The sequence below is a fragment of the Eschrichtius robustus genome, chromosome 1 (assembly GCF_028021215.1).
Source record: "Eschrichtius robustus isolate mEscRob2 chromosome 1, mEscRob2.pri, whole genome shotgun sequence".
Taxonomy (NCBI): Eukaryota; Metazoa; Chordata; class Mammalia; order Artiodactyla; family Eschrichtiidae; genus Eschrichtius; species Eschrichtius robustus.
This window is the reverse complement of record NC_090824.1, coordinates 187,512,627-187,529,325: the sequence shown is the minus strand read 5'-3', so window position 1 is coordinate 187,529,325 and position 16,699 is coordinate 187,512,627. Positions and strand designations below refer to the sequence as shown.

At 39.6% G+C, this 16,699-nt stretch overlaps 1 long non-coding RNA gene across 2 annotated transcripts; it reads left to right on the top strand.

Moving 5' to 3' along the window:
- Nucleotides 1-1,202: 1,202 nt before the first annotated feature.
- Nucleotides 1,203-15,717, top strand: LOC137761727 (uncharacterized). Of its 2 annotated transcripts, none has more exons than XR_011073444.1 (4): nucleotides 1,203-1,304; nucleotides 1,836-1,913; nucleotides 2,869-3,199; nucleotides 14,652-15,717. It is a non-coding gene; the product is annotated as an uncharacterized lncRNA (long non-coding RNA). The 2 variants fall into 2 exon arrangements; XR_011073445.1 differs by lacking the exon at nucleotides 14,652-15,717 and adding an exon at nucleotides 3,309-3,596.
- Nucleotides 15,718-16,699: the final 982 nt, after the last annotated feature.

Sequence of the window (16,699 nt, the reverse complement as noted above, 5' to 3'; positions counted from 1 at the left end):
CCGGGCCCTGCGTCCCTCCCCATCTGTCGGACCAAAGCTGCTGAAGCTGCAGAATTGCGCTGGCGCCCGTCCACCGGCTGCAAACAAAACCAAACAAAACGCGGCGAAAGGAAAAGCGAAATGGCGCTGCTGAAAATGGAGCCTCGGCCTCTAGGACGTCTTTCTTTCCTCCTCTGTCTCTTACTTCGTCTACTTTGTGTTTCTAGTCCTTCAACGCCCCCCTCCTCGGCTCTCCTCCCCGTAATCTCTACCCCATCGTCCTTTTGCTTTTCTGATTAACAATCTCCTTCCCCCGCTTTTCCTTCTTTTCTTTCCCCTCTCGGTTCCTCCTTCTCCATTTTGTGTCACAGGCGCTTCTCTTCTCAGTTCCCTTTCTGGGCTCGCGCTCCCCCGCCCGTCTCACTTGGGTGTTTTCTGCGTTTCGGGGAGCGGGGGTGGTAGGGACGGTGAGGCTAGGTAGCCAGTGGGTTCGGTAGAGACAGGTTTTATTTAGAACCCAAACAGCTCCTTTAATTAGTCGTGCGCTCGCCCTGCGCCCTCGTCCCCCGGGGCTCTGCGCCCGGACTCGCGCGGCGCCGTCCCACGAGCCGGGCGTCACCGCCCAGGAGGAGGCTCAGGGCTTACGCAGAAGTGAATACCTTTTTATATATTTTAAGCTTAGATTATCGTTTTTGCAGTGTTCGTGAGCATGGCATACTTTGGATAGGTGGATTTCATTTTCCCAAGGGACTTCCAAAGACCATTTTAAGAGAAGCGTGCAGAGAAGACAGCAATATTAATCATTTTTTCTTGCTTTCTTTTGAGCAGACGGAACCCCAAGCACTAAGATACTTATGTTTTTAAGGCCAAACTTTTTTGAAAATGACTTTTTCTTTTACACTCATAGTTGACTTTGATCCTTTAAAAAAAGAGGGTGAACTCTTTCAAAAGAGACCGATGCTTTTGAATACATAACACCCCCCAATTGTGGTTCTCGGATAGTTTCTCTAGACGCATTATGATTTTGAGGTTCAAGGTCTCTAAGCGCTCTTCAGTGAAACAGTGGGAAATATGTTGCTACGTTAAAGATAAAGCAGAAGGTGATATTTCCTGGTTGTGCTCAATCTTAGTAGTAGAGAGTGTCGGGTTTGTTTTTGCTTTTTTTTTGGGGGGGGGTAAGGGGGGCGTTGGGCAGAATTTGCCTTGGTTCTGTTAAAGAACCAACTGATAGAAGCTATTTCAAGTGAAGAGCTTCAGTCAATACAAATCTGAAAGCAGTGACATCATTTTCTGACCTGAGTGCGTCTTTTAGTCATGGTAGAAAGGTTAGTCTCCGTACAATATTTGAAAATAAAATGATTTTGCTTCCCAGTATATTTATTACCAACTACATTTCACTTTATTCCCAAATCTTCTGGCCAGTTTCACCTCTGGTGGTCTGGCAGAACCATACCCTCCAGAAAAAAATACAAGTGCTCCTCCCTTATGTGATTCTAATGCTCTTGGAATTATTTGAAAGGATTTCAAAATTTTACAAGGAGAATCTTTTTAAAAATGTCTCAGGGTAGTATTCTTTGAAAGAATCTTAGAATGGTTCTTTTTAAAAATTACCTTCCTTGGTTTTCATTTATTGCTTTGGTTAAAGTTAGGCTATGTTCATATCTTACTTTCAGACTATTTCTTTATGAAAGAAAGGAGAAAGGAAGTAGGTCTTGGCAAGAACTAAACCAATGGAGCTAGGCCTTATTAAGAGCCTAAATCTGTGAATTGCTATCCTCATGATATGTTTATCAAATTGAGTTTTGCACGTGTTTTTCTCTGACTCAAATAGTTGACTTTATGTCTTTCAAAAATAGGTTTTAATCCAGGCTCCTGCTTCTTTGTTACGCTTTTCTCCTGGTAGATGAACAAATAAAATGAGTCTCACTGGAAGGGTAGGTAGATTTTTTTTTTTCCAGACAAGATTTCTAAAAATAGGCAAAGTTAGAAAGTTATTATTACCCTTCATTTTAATTGGAATGATTCAGTACTTAATACCAAGTTAATCCTATTGTTGTTATTTCCTGCTCAAAGGAGATAATTAAGGCACAACTCAGTTTATTTTAGATGGACAACTTTGTATATAAGCAAGTGGGGCTAGAAAAAAGTATCATATATTTAGATATCTAGATATATAGTACTAGTAATGTTCAAAGCCCATTGAGGCGGTGTATTGGGGAGGAGGGTGTAAATCAGACATGGTATCTGATGTTGAAGAGTTTACAGTCTATAAGGAGGGATTAATTCCTTTATTTTTTCTCATTTAAAAACATTCATATGGACAAAAATAAAATTAGATCCCTACCTTACTCTACACACAAATTAAATTTCAGATAGACTACAAACCTAAATAAGAAAAACAAAACTTTAAAAATATTAGAAGGAAATACAGGAGAATATCTTTATGACCTTGGTGTAGAGAAGGATTTCTTAAAACATTAAAATGCACAATCCATAGAGGAAAGGATAAATTGAATTATGTTAAAATAAATCATATATATATGACAAAAGACATCATAAAAGGACAAATGGAGACAATATTTCCAAGACATGTACTTGACAAAGGATTAATATTCAGAATGTGTAAATAGCATATAAAGAATTTAATAATTTACATATGAATAATTACATAAGTAAAGGATACGGGTGAGGATATACACATGTGAAGTAAAAGTATAGTGCTATTACCAGGAAGGATATATATCGACTTCAAAAAAAGTGATTTCCTTTTGGAGAAAAGGAAGGAGGGGAATAGGAAGGAATCCAAAGGGGTTGTCAATTCTTCATAAAAAGATCAGAGCCACCTATGGCAAGATGTTAACATTTTTGTTGTTTGTACTTTATCATAAGATTATTATAATTGGACTTCCCTGGTGGCGCAGTGGTTAAGAATCTGCCGGCCAACGCAGGGGACACGGGTTCGAGCCCTGGTCCGGGAAGATCCCACGTGCCGCGGAGCAACTAAGCCCGTGTGCCACAACTACTGAGCCTGCGCTCTAGAACCCGCGAGTCACAACTACTGAAGCCCGTGCACCTAGAGCCCGTGCTCTGCAACAAGAGAAGCCACTGCAATGAGAGGCCTGCGCACAGCAATGAAGAGTAGCCCCTGCTCGCTGCAACTAAAACAAAAAAAAAAGAAAGCCCGCGAGGAGCAACAAAGACCCAACGCGGCCAATAATAAGTAAGTAAATAAATAAATGTATTTTTTAAAAAAGATTGTTATAATTTATTTAAAAATCTCTGGGACTTCCCTGGTGGCGCAGTGGTTAAGAATCCGCCTGCCAATGCAGGGGGCACGGGTTCGATCCCTGGTCCGGGAAGGTCCCACATGCTGCAGAGCAACTAAGCCCGTGTGCCACAACTACTGAAGCCCGCGCAGCGCACCTAGAGCCTGTGCTCCGCAACAAGAGAAGCCACCACAATGAGAAGCCCGCGCACCACAACGAGGAGTAGCCCCCGCTTGCGCAACTAGAGAAAGCCCGCGCGCAGCAACAAAGACCCAACACAGCCAAAAATAAATAAATGAATTATTTTTAAAAAAATCTCTAACATCAATTCCTAGTGCAAAAACCAAACAATGACACTTTTCTTTTTCTTAGTTAGTGATAATCTTTGTAGGATGGTGTTCACATATATGATGACAAAGTAAACACCATTCCTCAGTATTTTTCCTCTACCGTGTTTGTTATATGATGTTCACGTCACAGAGATTTCCCTAGTTTGGTGTTTCTCTGTTGTAGGCTTATTTGTTTTCTGAGTACATTTAGTGAGAAGAGAGAAACATGTTTGAAACTATGAATAAGCATAAGAGCATTTATTCTTATATGATGTAATCATTAAAAAATGCTTTTAAAAGGAAGTAAATTAAAAACCTTCCACACCATTATAGAAACACTTTTGAAAAATCAGTCTCAGGCCTAGCATGCAAGATGTTATTTTGGCACGTCTAATTTTTTTGGTGCAGATTGAGTATCAGGAATTGGTATTTTGGAAGTATATATGTGGTCTCATGTTCTCATTTTACATGGCAGGAGTTCATACAATGTACATTTCTACCATTGCTACTTTTCATTAACAGAAGTTTTGTTTGCTTGTAACTTTCCCAGGGACTATTCATATCATGGCAGCACTGAAATGATGTAATATTTCATTTGCTTTGAGACTTTATGTTAGTATTAGGCCAACAAGCATGGGGAAGCAACATAGTTATTGTTTCGCTTACTCATGTGTGAGCTGAGTGCGGGGCGTTCCCACATTGTATGAACTCCTGCCATATGCATTGGTGGGCGACGCCAATACAGTCATGTCAAATGAAAGTGCCATGAGATGCATTACTCTTTGGGCACATATGGATCCTGCTAATTATGCCAAAGTAACCTTCTGGAAGTTCTAAAACTTTACTCAGAAACCTTTTATGACTCCCTATTGCCAACAGAATTACAGCCCAAATCTCTTCTCTGGCATTAGAGGCCCCTGTACCCTCATTACATTTGCATTTCCAGCCTCATTTCCAAAGACTACTGAAAAAAACTGTCTTTTAGCTGCTAATCTGTATTGTTTGTACTATGTTTATTAAAAAGAGGGGTCTATACTCACTTGTCTCTCTTTTCTTTCTTCCTGTATAAATTAGAATGTAATAGAAAACCCAGCTAAAACAGAAGGTTGTTTTTGTTGTTGTTGTTGTTGTTTTTAACGTGACAAGAAGTCCGTAGGTAAAGAGTTGCTAATATTTTCTCAGGGGTTCAGTGATGTCACAGCTCTGAAATTCGCTTGACCTTTACCTCATGGTTGTAGAATGGCTGCTACACTTTAAGTATCACATCTTCACCATGGGTGCAAAGGTGGGAAGGCAGGCAGAAAGTTTATTCTTCATCAGCCTTAGCCTTGTCAAGGAGGTAAAATATTTTCCAAAAACACCCCACCAAAGGATTTCCTCTTACATCTCATCAGTCAGAATTTTGATATAGTTTAGGAACTGGGCCCATTTTTCCACATCAAAGAGAATCTTCTCAACGCCTAAATAAAACTGAAGTTCTGTATAGCAAGGAGGAAATGCGGGAGTGGTTTTTACTTAGTAAGCGCTGCCACATCTCCTAGTTTGCACCTCTGCATGTGCAAACCAGTTTGTCCCTGTAACTCTCTTGAAACATCTTTAACTGCTATCATCAGTGACTTTTGGACTTTCTAGTCTAATGGACACTATTTATTTTCTAACTTGCTTGAGCCTCTTGTGGGGCTCACCCACACCCTCCTTGAAATTCATTCATCAACTATCCACTCATCACCTACTATGTATCAGGCACTCTGCTAGGTGAGGAGAATACAGAACCAAATCAGGCATAGTCTTGGCCCTCCACAAGTTTATAGTCAAGTGGAGAAGACAGGTGAACAGATAAGTACAAAAATATTAGAGGTGCTGTGATAAAATGAGGTAAAGTGGGGCACAGAGAAAAGAGCAGTCATTTATATAACTCAGGTGCTAGGCCCCTTTTCGGGGATGGAAGGGGTGGTACAGCCATTAACAAAGACAGTCTTACTGTTGCTTTGTTGGTTGCCTCTTTGCCTTTTGCCCTAGAAAAATACAGACCTCTATAGAAAAGGGGGAGAAGATGAGGACCAGGGGGCTGGTCTCTCCCCTTTCCTTGGCCTGACAAATACATGTGAAATTCCAAAGAATAGTCAACCAATTTTTTTTTTTAACTTCAGATTATCCAACTCATACAGAGTCTACCCAGTGTAGGGGTTGTGGAGTGACTTCCTTGGTTTGTTTACTTCATTTTGTGTTCTCTTAAGGGTATCCGGTCTCACCCCTAAACCCTGGGAGTAGACCATGTCTCTACTCTCTTAGAGCCAGAGTCTAACCACTCAGGATGGCAGAAAGGACATGTCTGGGGAGATGCAAGTTTGTCTGCTGGATTGAGGAGTAGGACTAGGGAAAAAGACAAGGCATGATGAGGAGAGAGATGGGGCTGGAGAGGTGGGTACCAGTTTATGTCATGCTAGAGGGTTTGAAGACATTTGGTAGGTCATAGGTTCCCAAACTTTCTCAGTTCACTGCACCCTTAGTGTCTCTCTAATTTTTTCATGATGCCCTAGGCCAAGAGAAATAACAGTTCCATTCATTAAGTAGTTAGTTCCAAATGCCATAATAGCGGTAGTTTGTGTGGTGTCTGATAGATGTTGCTGCGTTTCCCTCAAAAAAATTAAATAGCCTACAGCAAATCTGAGTTCACTGTGGTGCCCAAGGGTGACTTATGCATAGTGTGGGAACCGTGGTATAGGTTATTTAAACTTCTTTATTTAGTAAATTAAATATTCAGTTTTGTGTTTTAGAACGATCACTCTTTCAGTGAATTGGAGGCGTGGATGGAGTAAAGGCATGATGGGAGGTAGGGAGACCATGAGTTAATGGCAGCAGTTTACGGAAGAAGTGATTAGGATGTAACATGTGGCATACTAATGAGAATGCTATTGGATCTAAAATATCTTATGGAGGTAGAATGGATAGGATTACCTTATCAATTGGTTTTGGGAGAGAGAAAGAGATAGGATGATTCCTAGATTGCAGGTTGGGTTAAAGGGTACATGATAATAGAAATGTAGGAAAAATATGTCTTGGGAGAAAGAGTTCCTTTTCTTGGCATGTTGAATTTGAGAGGTTTCTTAAGGACAAGATGGATATATGGTGTTGGACCTCAGGAGCAGGTCTGGAAGAGAAATGTAAATTGGTAAGTTGTTTATATAGAGATTGGGGTTGGCAACATGAGACTAGGGAGGAAGCATGCCAGTGTTTAGACAGTCAATGGAGGAAGAGGATCCTGCAAAGGGGATAGGACCAGGAGAGGGGTCACGAAGCTTGTACAAGGCAGTGTGTTTGGATGAAGCCAGGACTCTACTCTTACCATTCTGTTCTATGGACATCTGGGTCTAACTGTTTCCTGTGGTGGGATCCCCTGGGTAGAGCTTCATAGGGGCAGCGTCACAAAGAACTCTGACTGATCTTCGTGCTGCAGTGGAGACGGTGGAGTTGGGAGGGTGAGGGGCTCGGGAGAGGTGAATGGCACACATCCAAGGAGGGTTCTCTGCAGCACCAACTCAGACTTATATCCAAGGAGCTGCCCATTCTGGACCCCCAGGAGAGGAGCACCATTTTTATGCCCACATTTTAAGAAAAAATAAGGTAATGGTCTGTTTACAGTATCAAATACAATACAGTGATAAAGTAAGAAAGAGTGGTGAAAGTCCATGGAGTCTGACAATTTGGAGGGTCTTGGTGACTTATCGAAATACTTTTCTGCAGTAGAGGGAGGCAGAAACCCAAGGAGCTCAGGGAACAGCAAGGGAGACAGTCATGTAAACAGATAATAACAATGTAATGTGATAAGATACAAGGTTTCCTATCAGGTAGGGTAGCTTTCTCCTGCCTCTGTCATTCACTAACCACTTCTTATCAGTGCCTGTCACTAGCAGGCTGATCTCTGACGGCTCTGAAACATCTGTTCCCTGGGTTCCGTTCTAGTTCCTCTCTTCTCTGCTTGCTCTTCCCCAGCAATTTCATCCCATCTTAGGACTTTGACCAGCACCACGAGACGCTTGATTTCTCAATCTATATCTCTAATTCCCTGACTTTCTGACCTTGAGTTCTGCATTTCCAAAAACGTGCATGGGACTGGGCATGTGCAAGGTTTTCAGTCAATGTATACTGATTTAAAATTTGATCCTAAATAAACTGATAATACAGAGGTAGATTTAGATATCAAGCCACTGCATTTTACAGAGTGAGTAGGTAAGGAAATGTTTCCTGCCAGATTTGTCATCAAATTTCAGTAAGTAACCGGAAACCAGGTGACAGTTTCAACATGGGAGTTGGGTTAGATCCCGCTCGCTCGTCACAGTGAACAGTAGATTAGAATACACAGATTTGCAGATCAGAATGCAGGTTCCACTGCTAACTTTGGGCAATTTTGCTAATTCTCTATGCCTTCATTTCTACACTAGTAAACAATTCAAAGGCACAGTTATGTGTCCTGTTTTTATTTATTTTAATTGAGATATAATTTGCATACCATAAAATTCACTCCTTTAAAGTGTACAATTAAGGGTATTTACAGAGTGTGCAACCATCATCACTATCTAATCCCAGAATATTTTAATCATTCCCCAAAGAAACCCCATGCCCATTAGCAGTCATCCTCCAATGCCCCATTCTCCAGTCCTTGGCTTCTGCTTTCTCTGTAGATTTGCTTATTCTGGACATTTCATACAAATGGAACCATACACTAGGTGATCTTTGAGTCTGGCTTCTTTACCTTTGCATGAAAAAGCAAATCAAAACAAAACAAAAAAACAAAAACAGCATGAAGTTTTCAAGGTTCATTCATCTCATAGCATGTGTCAATACTTTATTCCTTTTTATGGTTAAATCATATTCCATTAATTGGACATAGCACATTTTGCTTGTCAAAGCATCAGTTAATGGATTAGGTTGTTTCCATCTTGAGCTATTGTGAGTAATGCTGCTGTGAGCATTATTGTATGAGTTTTTGTGTGGCCTTATGTTTTTCAACTGCTTAGGAGTAAAATTGCTGGGTCATATGGTGACTCTATGTTTAACATTTTGAGGACCCATCAAACTGTTTTCCAAAGTAGAAGTATCACTCTACATTCTCGCCAGCAATGTAGAAGTGTTCCAATTTCTGCACCTCCTGGTCGACACTTGTTATTGTGCATCTTTTTTTATTATTGCATCCTTGCAGATGTGAAGTGATATCTCATTGTGGTTTGATTTACATTTCCCTAATGACTAATGATACTGAGCAGTCTTTCATGTGTCTGTTGGCCATTTGTATATCTTCTTCCAAGGTATGTCTACAAATCCTTTGCCCATTTTTAAATTGGGTTACTTTTCTTTTCATTATTGCAGTGTAAGAGTTTTTATATTGATATATTCTGGATGTTAGACTCTTATCTGATATATAATTTGCAAATATTTTCTCTCATTCTGTGGGGTTTTTTCCCCCTCACTTTCTGGACAGGGAACTTTAAAGCACAAAATTTTTCAATTTTGATGACGTCCAATTTATCTATTTTTTTCTTTTTTTACTTGTGCTTGTATTTTTTTTTAAAGAAATTGTTGCCCAATCCACGGTCGTGAAAATTAAGGCCTACAGTTTTTTCTAGTAGTTTTATGATTTTAGTTCCTACATCTAGGTCTTTGATCCATTTTGAGTTAATTTTTGTATATGGCGTGAGTTAGGGATCCAACTTCATTCTTTTGCATGTGGATACGTTGTTTTCCCAGAACCATTTGTTGAAGACTGTTCTTTCCCTATTGAATTGTCTTGGCACACTTGTTGAGAATCAGTTGGTTACAGATATCTGGGTTTTCAATTCTATTCCATGATCTCTATGTCTATCCTCATGCCAGTACCACAACTGCAATTCCAGAACTGTAAAGTGAATTACATTGAAGACATTCTTATTCTCAAATTACTTGATAATTCAAGAGACTTGTCAGTTTGGATTTTCTTTCATACCTTATTGAAAAAGAAGCCTTTGCATCAAAGTCTCCCATCTAAAATAACTAAATTATATGCATAAATCTAAATTTAAATGCTCACCTGCATGAACCTTTTATATAATTCTACTTTTACGTTGATGATATGGGCTTTGGCAGTTTCTCTGTGTATTCTATGAAGCAGTTAAAAAGTCAATTATGGGGCTTCCCTGGTGGCGCAGTGGTTGAGAATCTGCCTGCCAATGCAGGGGACACGGGTTCGAGCCCTGGTCTGGGAAGATCCCACATGCCACGGAGCAACTGGGCCCGTGAGCCACAACTACTGAGCCTGCGCGTCTGGAGCCTGTGCTCCGCAACAAGAGAGGCCGCGATAGAGGCCCACGCACCGCGATGAAGAGTGGTCCCCACTTGCCACAATTAGAGAAAGCCCTCGCAGAGAAACGAAGACCCAACACAATCATAAATAAATAAATAAATAAATAAAAGAACGTGAATTTCTAAAAAAAAAAGTCAATTATGAACTGAGACCTTCAATTTCGTATTGTTAGAATGCTTAATGTTAATTCAGAACCTACTGTACAACTTCAAGCAAAAGCCTTCAAAGTATTAATTTTAAAGAAATATGTATTTGTTATGCCTTGTGAACTTAGACAAACAATTTTAAATGTCTCTATTCTAAATGTAAGAATTCTCAAAAATGAAAAATCTCTTCACTCGGGCAATAGAATCTCTTTTTTTTTTTTTTTTAATTAATTTATTTAATTTATTTATTTTGGGCTGCATTGCGTCTTCGTTGCTGTGTGCAGGCTTCTCACTGAGGTAGCTTCTCTTTGTTGCAGAGCACCGGCTCTAGGTGCACGGGCTTCAGTAGTTGTGGCTCGCGGACTCAGTTGCTCCACGGCATGTGGGATCTTCCTGGACCAGGGCTCGAACCCGTGTCCCCTGCATCAGCAGGTGGATTCTTAACCACTGTGCCACCAGGAAAACCCTAGAATCTCTTGATTCAATTTTAGTCTTTGTATTTCTGTTACTGGCAATCTTAATAGGAAAAAAAAAAAGTTTAAAAAACATTCCCTAGGTAAAAAAATATGGTAGTAAGTTGAAGCTCACATGATGGGGAAAGAATTCTCTTGAACTGCCATAGACAGTTGTATTTGGTTCTTTAGCTCATAAAGAAAGTTGGATTTTTTCCCTCTAAGTAAACAGATCACAAACTCTTTCCTGGTCTTGACAAAGGGGAACCCTTGGCACAATGTTTCTGTTGAGATCCCTTGTTGAATTGTGCATAGATCCCCTATTATCTCTGAAAGGATTTTTGTGATTATTTAGACAGTGCTAAATCTTTGAAAAATCTCTGTTCCCTATGTTTTATTGGTCATGCTTAAGAACTGTGTGATGGTTAATTTTATGTGTCAACTTGACTGGTCTAAAGGATGCCCAAAATGCTGGTAAAACATTATTTCTGGGAGTGTCTGTGAGGGTGTTTCTGGAAGAGATTAGCATTTGAATCAGTAGACTGAGCAAAGAAGATCCCCCTCACCAGCGTGGGTGGGCATCATCCAATCCACTGGGGGCCTGACGAAAACAAAAGGCGGAGGAAGGACCTTTCTCTTTGAACTGGGACATCCATCTTCTTCTGCCCTCAGACTTTGGTGCTCCTTTTCTTGGGCAGGACTGGGACTTACATCATTGGTTCCCCTGGTTCTCAGCCCTTTGGGCGTGGACTGGGCCTCCAGCTTCTAGATGGCAGATTGTGGTTCTTCTTGGTTTCCATAACCTCAGGAGGCAACACTTCAGAATAAATCTCTTTCTGTATATGTATATATGTCCTATTGGTTCTGTTTCTCTGAAGAGCCCCAACTAATACAAACTGTTTTGTGGCAGCCAATCCAGGACAAGAGGCACAATTGTCCAAACTCTGATAAACCCCAGCAGCTCCATGTGAGTCTTAGTTCAGTTTCAGAAATTCAAATGTATCTGTTCACCAAGAGGTTAACAGGTGAGGAAGACTTGATTCTTCATAACCAAGTGATAAAGGATTTTATTTTTGAACCACAAAACTCAATGACCATTCACTGAGGGCTTCATCCCACCCAAAAATCATAGGCAACGGTTGTTCCCCTTTCTGGTGGCTATTCCTCAGGAGATGAAGTGTCAGGTCAGAGTGATTCAGTGAACATATAACTGAAACAAACAAAGAAGAGGAACAGTTAGGGGATTTTTAAATAAAATTTAAATTATTATTTCAAGAATATTTCTGTTTAAATAGTTGAGACTCTACATATGATGTTGAGGAATCCTGAGAAGTTCTGTTTCTGCCAAACTCATAATCGACATCACTCATCTCTCTGTGCTTGTTCTAGCCTCATTTCTTTTTTCTTTTCATTTTACCATTATTTCAGATTGATGTTACAGTATCCAGTTTACTAAATGTGTTAGAGGGAGCAAAAGCACCTAACCTGAATCTAGTTATGAGGAAACACCAGACAACCTGACATTTAAGGACATTTTACAACATAACTGGCCTGTACTCTGCTGAAATGTCCAAGTTATGGTATGTAAGAGACAGAAAGAGACACAGACTCAGGAGCTGTTACAGATTAAAGAAAACTGAAAGACAGGACAATGACATGCAAATTACGATCTTGAATTTTCTTTTGCAATAAAGGACCTTATTGGAACAACTGGTGAAATTGGAATAAGATCTACAGATTAAGTCCTAATCCTAATAGTGCCGTGTCAATGTTAACGTCCTGGTTTTGATCATTGTTCTGTGGTTATGTAATAGAATTCCTTAACTTTAGGAAACACACTGAAGTATTTAGGGGCTATTACATCTGCAATTTACTCTTAAACAGATCAGAAAAAATTAAATATTGAGAGAAAGAAAGAGAAAAGGATAAAGTCAGTGTAGTAAGATACTAACATTTGGGAAATTTGGTTGAATTCTTTGTACTATTCTTGCAACTTTTAAGTCTGAAATCATGTTTAAAAAACCTTTAAACTAGTGGAAGATTTTTAAAGTCTCCAAATTATTTTTTAAAAAGTCTAATGTACAGTACTCAAGAATTACTGTGCACTAAAAAAAAAAAAAAGAGACAGGATAGACTAGCAGTTAAGTGCGTTGTCTGGAGAAGGATGCCTGGATTTGAACTCTCCCTGTCACTTACTAGCTGTGTGATTTTGGGTAAGTTACTTAACTTCTTAGTTTCTCTACCTGTAAAACAGGGATGATAATAATGGAACCTACTTCACAAGGTTGTTATAAAATTTGAATGAGTAAATATTTGCAAAGGCCTTGGAACAGTGCCTGAAACAAAGTCTTATATATGTGTTTGTTAAATGAATAAATCTAGAAAAGCACTTCAGCCTTAATGGTACCAAAATCACCTTTAGAAATAGCAGTATTTTAAACTTTAAAAAAATGTTAAAGTCTTTCTAGAAACAGTTGATTTGGATTCTTATTAGTCTCTTCTCTGATCAGCTTGGGATTCCTGTTGCTTCCTTTGATAATCTCTAGTACTAATTTTTTAGTCAGCTTCATATTAGGAACCTGTAGACTCCACTAATATTTTAGAACAAATATTGACTATAGATAGCTCTTTCACTTTCATTATTATTTCAATTATTCAATACATTTATTTAGCATGACTAAGTCAAGTGCTGTGGGAGGTATAAAGATGGATAACATTTCTGACCTCAAGGAGTATACAGGTTAGAACGGAGATTAAATAGGTGCAAACATGGCCACAATATGATGTGAGGTTTGGCCAAGGAAAAAGTGCTAGATGGTTTACAAGAGGGCAAGATTTTATCTAGTTGGAGGGATCGAGAAAGGTTTCATAGGATGAGGCCACTATATGAGCTTGAAGGAGAAATAAGGCTTTAATAGGCAAGATGATGAAGGAAGGATATTCTAAATACAGGGATGAGTGGAAAAAAAAAAAGGTACAGCAACAAGGAACAGCAGGTGGTACCTTGGGCAAGTTATTTAAAGTTTAAATAGGCTTGGGGTTTAAATTTTAAACCATTATAAGCCTTAGTTTCTTTATCCATAAAATGGGTATAACAATAGTATCCATCTTACAGAATAGATGAAAGATAAATATAATGCACGTATCTGACAGTAAATGCTCATTAAATGTTATTATTTTTGGTACACATTTATTGAAGCTTACGTTTTATGTAGGGAAATTGGAACATGGAATGTATTGGATTAATATTAAGTAGTGAAGGGACTTCCTTGGTGGCGGAGTGGTTAAGAATCCGCCTGCCAATGCAGGGGACATGGGTTCGAGCCTTGGTCCGGGAAGATCCGACATACTGCAGATCAAATACGCCCGTGCGCCACAACTACTGAGCCTGAGCTCTAGAGCCCACCAGCTACAAATACTGAGCCCGCATGCCACAACTAATGAAGCCTGAACACCTAGAGTCCGTGCTGTGCAACGAGAAGCCGGCGCACCGCAACGAAGAGTAGCCTCCCCTTGCCGCAACTAGAGAAAGCCCCTGCACAGCAACGAAGACCCACTGCAGCCAAAAATAAAAATAAATAAATAAAAATTTAAAAAAGTGTTCAGTGGAAAGGAGGAGACAAAGTCAAAGTTTAGAGATGTTGCAAAGGTAGAATCTATGACTTTGTGACTGACTCAATATAAGAAAAGGTAAGGAACTTGCGATGATGTCAGGATTTCAGCTCGGGCTGCTAGAAGAGTGATAGTGTCCTTAAAGGGCCGCAGGCAAAAGAAACTAACTTTTACTCTACATCATAAACACTGGGCACTGGGCTAGTGCTTTATTCGTGATCTCTCATATTTGAAGAACATCCTTTGGTGGGATCATACTTTATACGAGAGCACTTGTTATTTACAATGTTCTAGGATGAATCATTTTGTAATACTACCAAAACTTTCAAATATGGATTTATTTGAGCTTGCTTTAATTTTTTTTATTAAAAAATTACCTAAGGTAATGTTTATATGCCTTCAAAAATTCTAACGATGCTATGGTTAACTATTCATTGAATGAACAGTTCATTGACTACCAGCTCTTTACCAGGTACCGTCTTCTCAGGGATTTGGTTGACTTTAATTCAAGGTTTCCTATCCATTTACAGGAAGTAGCTGCAAGGAGGAGGCTATTCCCAGGGCTTTGGCCTGTACGCACCCCCCATACCTGAAATTTTATTGGAACTGTGGAAATGGCGCAGTGGTTTCACTTTTCACTCTGCCTTCATTGGGACTCCCTGGAAGAAGTGCTGTGCCAGTGACTGGTGTTTCTCCTGAATAAAGCATCTTGGCCTTAATGACCGGAGGTTTGGATCCTCTGGTTTCATCTAAATTATGCCCGCCGATTGATTTAAGATGTTATTTTTTCTTTCATTTCTTTTAAACACAACTACTGATCTTTGAAAAATTTTAAATAGCATCTGTACGACAATTTGGAAGCGAAAGAAATATAATGTGTTATTTTCCAATAGGGTCTATGACTAAGGCAGGGCACATATCATTAATTCTATGGAGGAGGAAACAGAGGAACACGTCCTCCACACCTGGTATTATTTAGTGCCCTTCCCGCTCTATCTGCCGACTTTGCCGGACTCATTCCACACCGGTTTTCTCCTGGTCTCTCTCTGAGTTCCTCCACTGACTGACTCTTCCCTCCCACCCCAGGCAATCCACAGCCGAGGAATGGAATCTCCCTTTGCTGTCTGCTCATCTCTTTATTCTTTCGAAGTAAATTAAAAGAGGATATCTGTTCTGAATTTTTTAATGTTCATTTCTAATGGGTGAGTTCAGAAAGATAGGCAGGACTGAGAATTTGTCAGTGCATTCACTGTATAGGCAGGGTAGCAAAAAACTTGCCTCCAACTGCTCCTGTGAACACGAACACATCATGGAAAATAAAAGGCTGTGGCTACCGCATGGATGGTGGTGTGGTCAAGAGGCGGACTGAGAGGTAGAACCCGTCAAAGTTTCTGAGATACCCATAGGGTCCTCCTGGAGCGGTTTTCCCACGCTACTGAAGAAAGTGGAAACCTGTGCTGCTCCCCGACCCTCCTCTCCCCACCATTTCTAGCTGGATCAAGGATTCTATTCGTCTGGACGCAGTTGAAATCATCGATATTGTTAGCGAATCATACTTTTTCACTACTGAGATAAGCAATGATTAATATTTTCATTCTGGATTATTTGGTAAAACCATCGAAAATGATTTCTACCTCCAAAAGAGAGGTTCATGAAGAAAAAACTACATTTTTAAATAATTTTGATTGAACCATTAGAGTAGAATATCAGTATATTATTTCTGCCTCATTTTGCCTTTTCTCGTATACCATGTCTGTTTAATTAAAAATAAAATGGAGATTATTGTCTGAACAATTTCACAAAATTTTCCAGCTGACACGATTTTTTAAATGATGGAAAAAAAGATATGATATTCTAATATACCTTTCTGAATTTTCGTATTTTATGTGTAGACCCAATTTAATGGTCAACTATGGGAGAAGTACGCTCTATGAATACTATTCTGTGTCATGCTGCTACTGGCCTGCTAAATTGATAACTGACCCTTAGTCAACAATTTTGAATGAGAATGATACTTTTAGCGAGTAGGAAATATCATTTAAGCTTGAGCCTGGTTGGAAGGATTTGACTCCCCTTTACTCTACATCAGTTTTAAAATGTGACTTCAGTTAGTTTTGAAAATTGGTCTCATAGTTCTTCTCTTGCTCTTAGAGACTCCGGGTTCAGCATTCTCTCTCTTTTTTAAATTAATTAATTAATTAATATTGGCTGCGCCAGGTCTTAGCTGCGGCATGTGGGATCTTAATTGCGGCATGCACACAGGACCTAGTTCCCCGACCAGGGATTGAGCCTGGGTCCCCTGCATTGGGAGTGCGGAATCTTACCCACTGGACCACCAGGGAAGTCCCCAGCATTCTCTTTTAACTGATTTCCTGGTGCCACAATCTTCCATTTATTGAGATGATTTCTCTAACTCACTGATTTCCTTTTACATTCTAACTAACTGGATTTTTCATTTTTAACAACTCAGTCCTTTTGAAATACAGGAATTGAAAAGAATTAAGGTCATGCACAATTGTGTTAATGGAAATCCTGTGAGTTGCCTCTTCTGTTGGTTTGAAGCTGGAGGCACATCTTC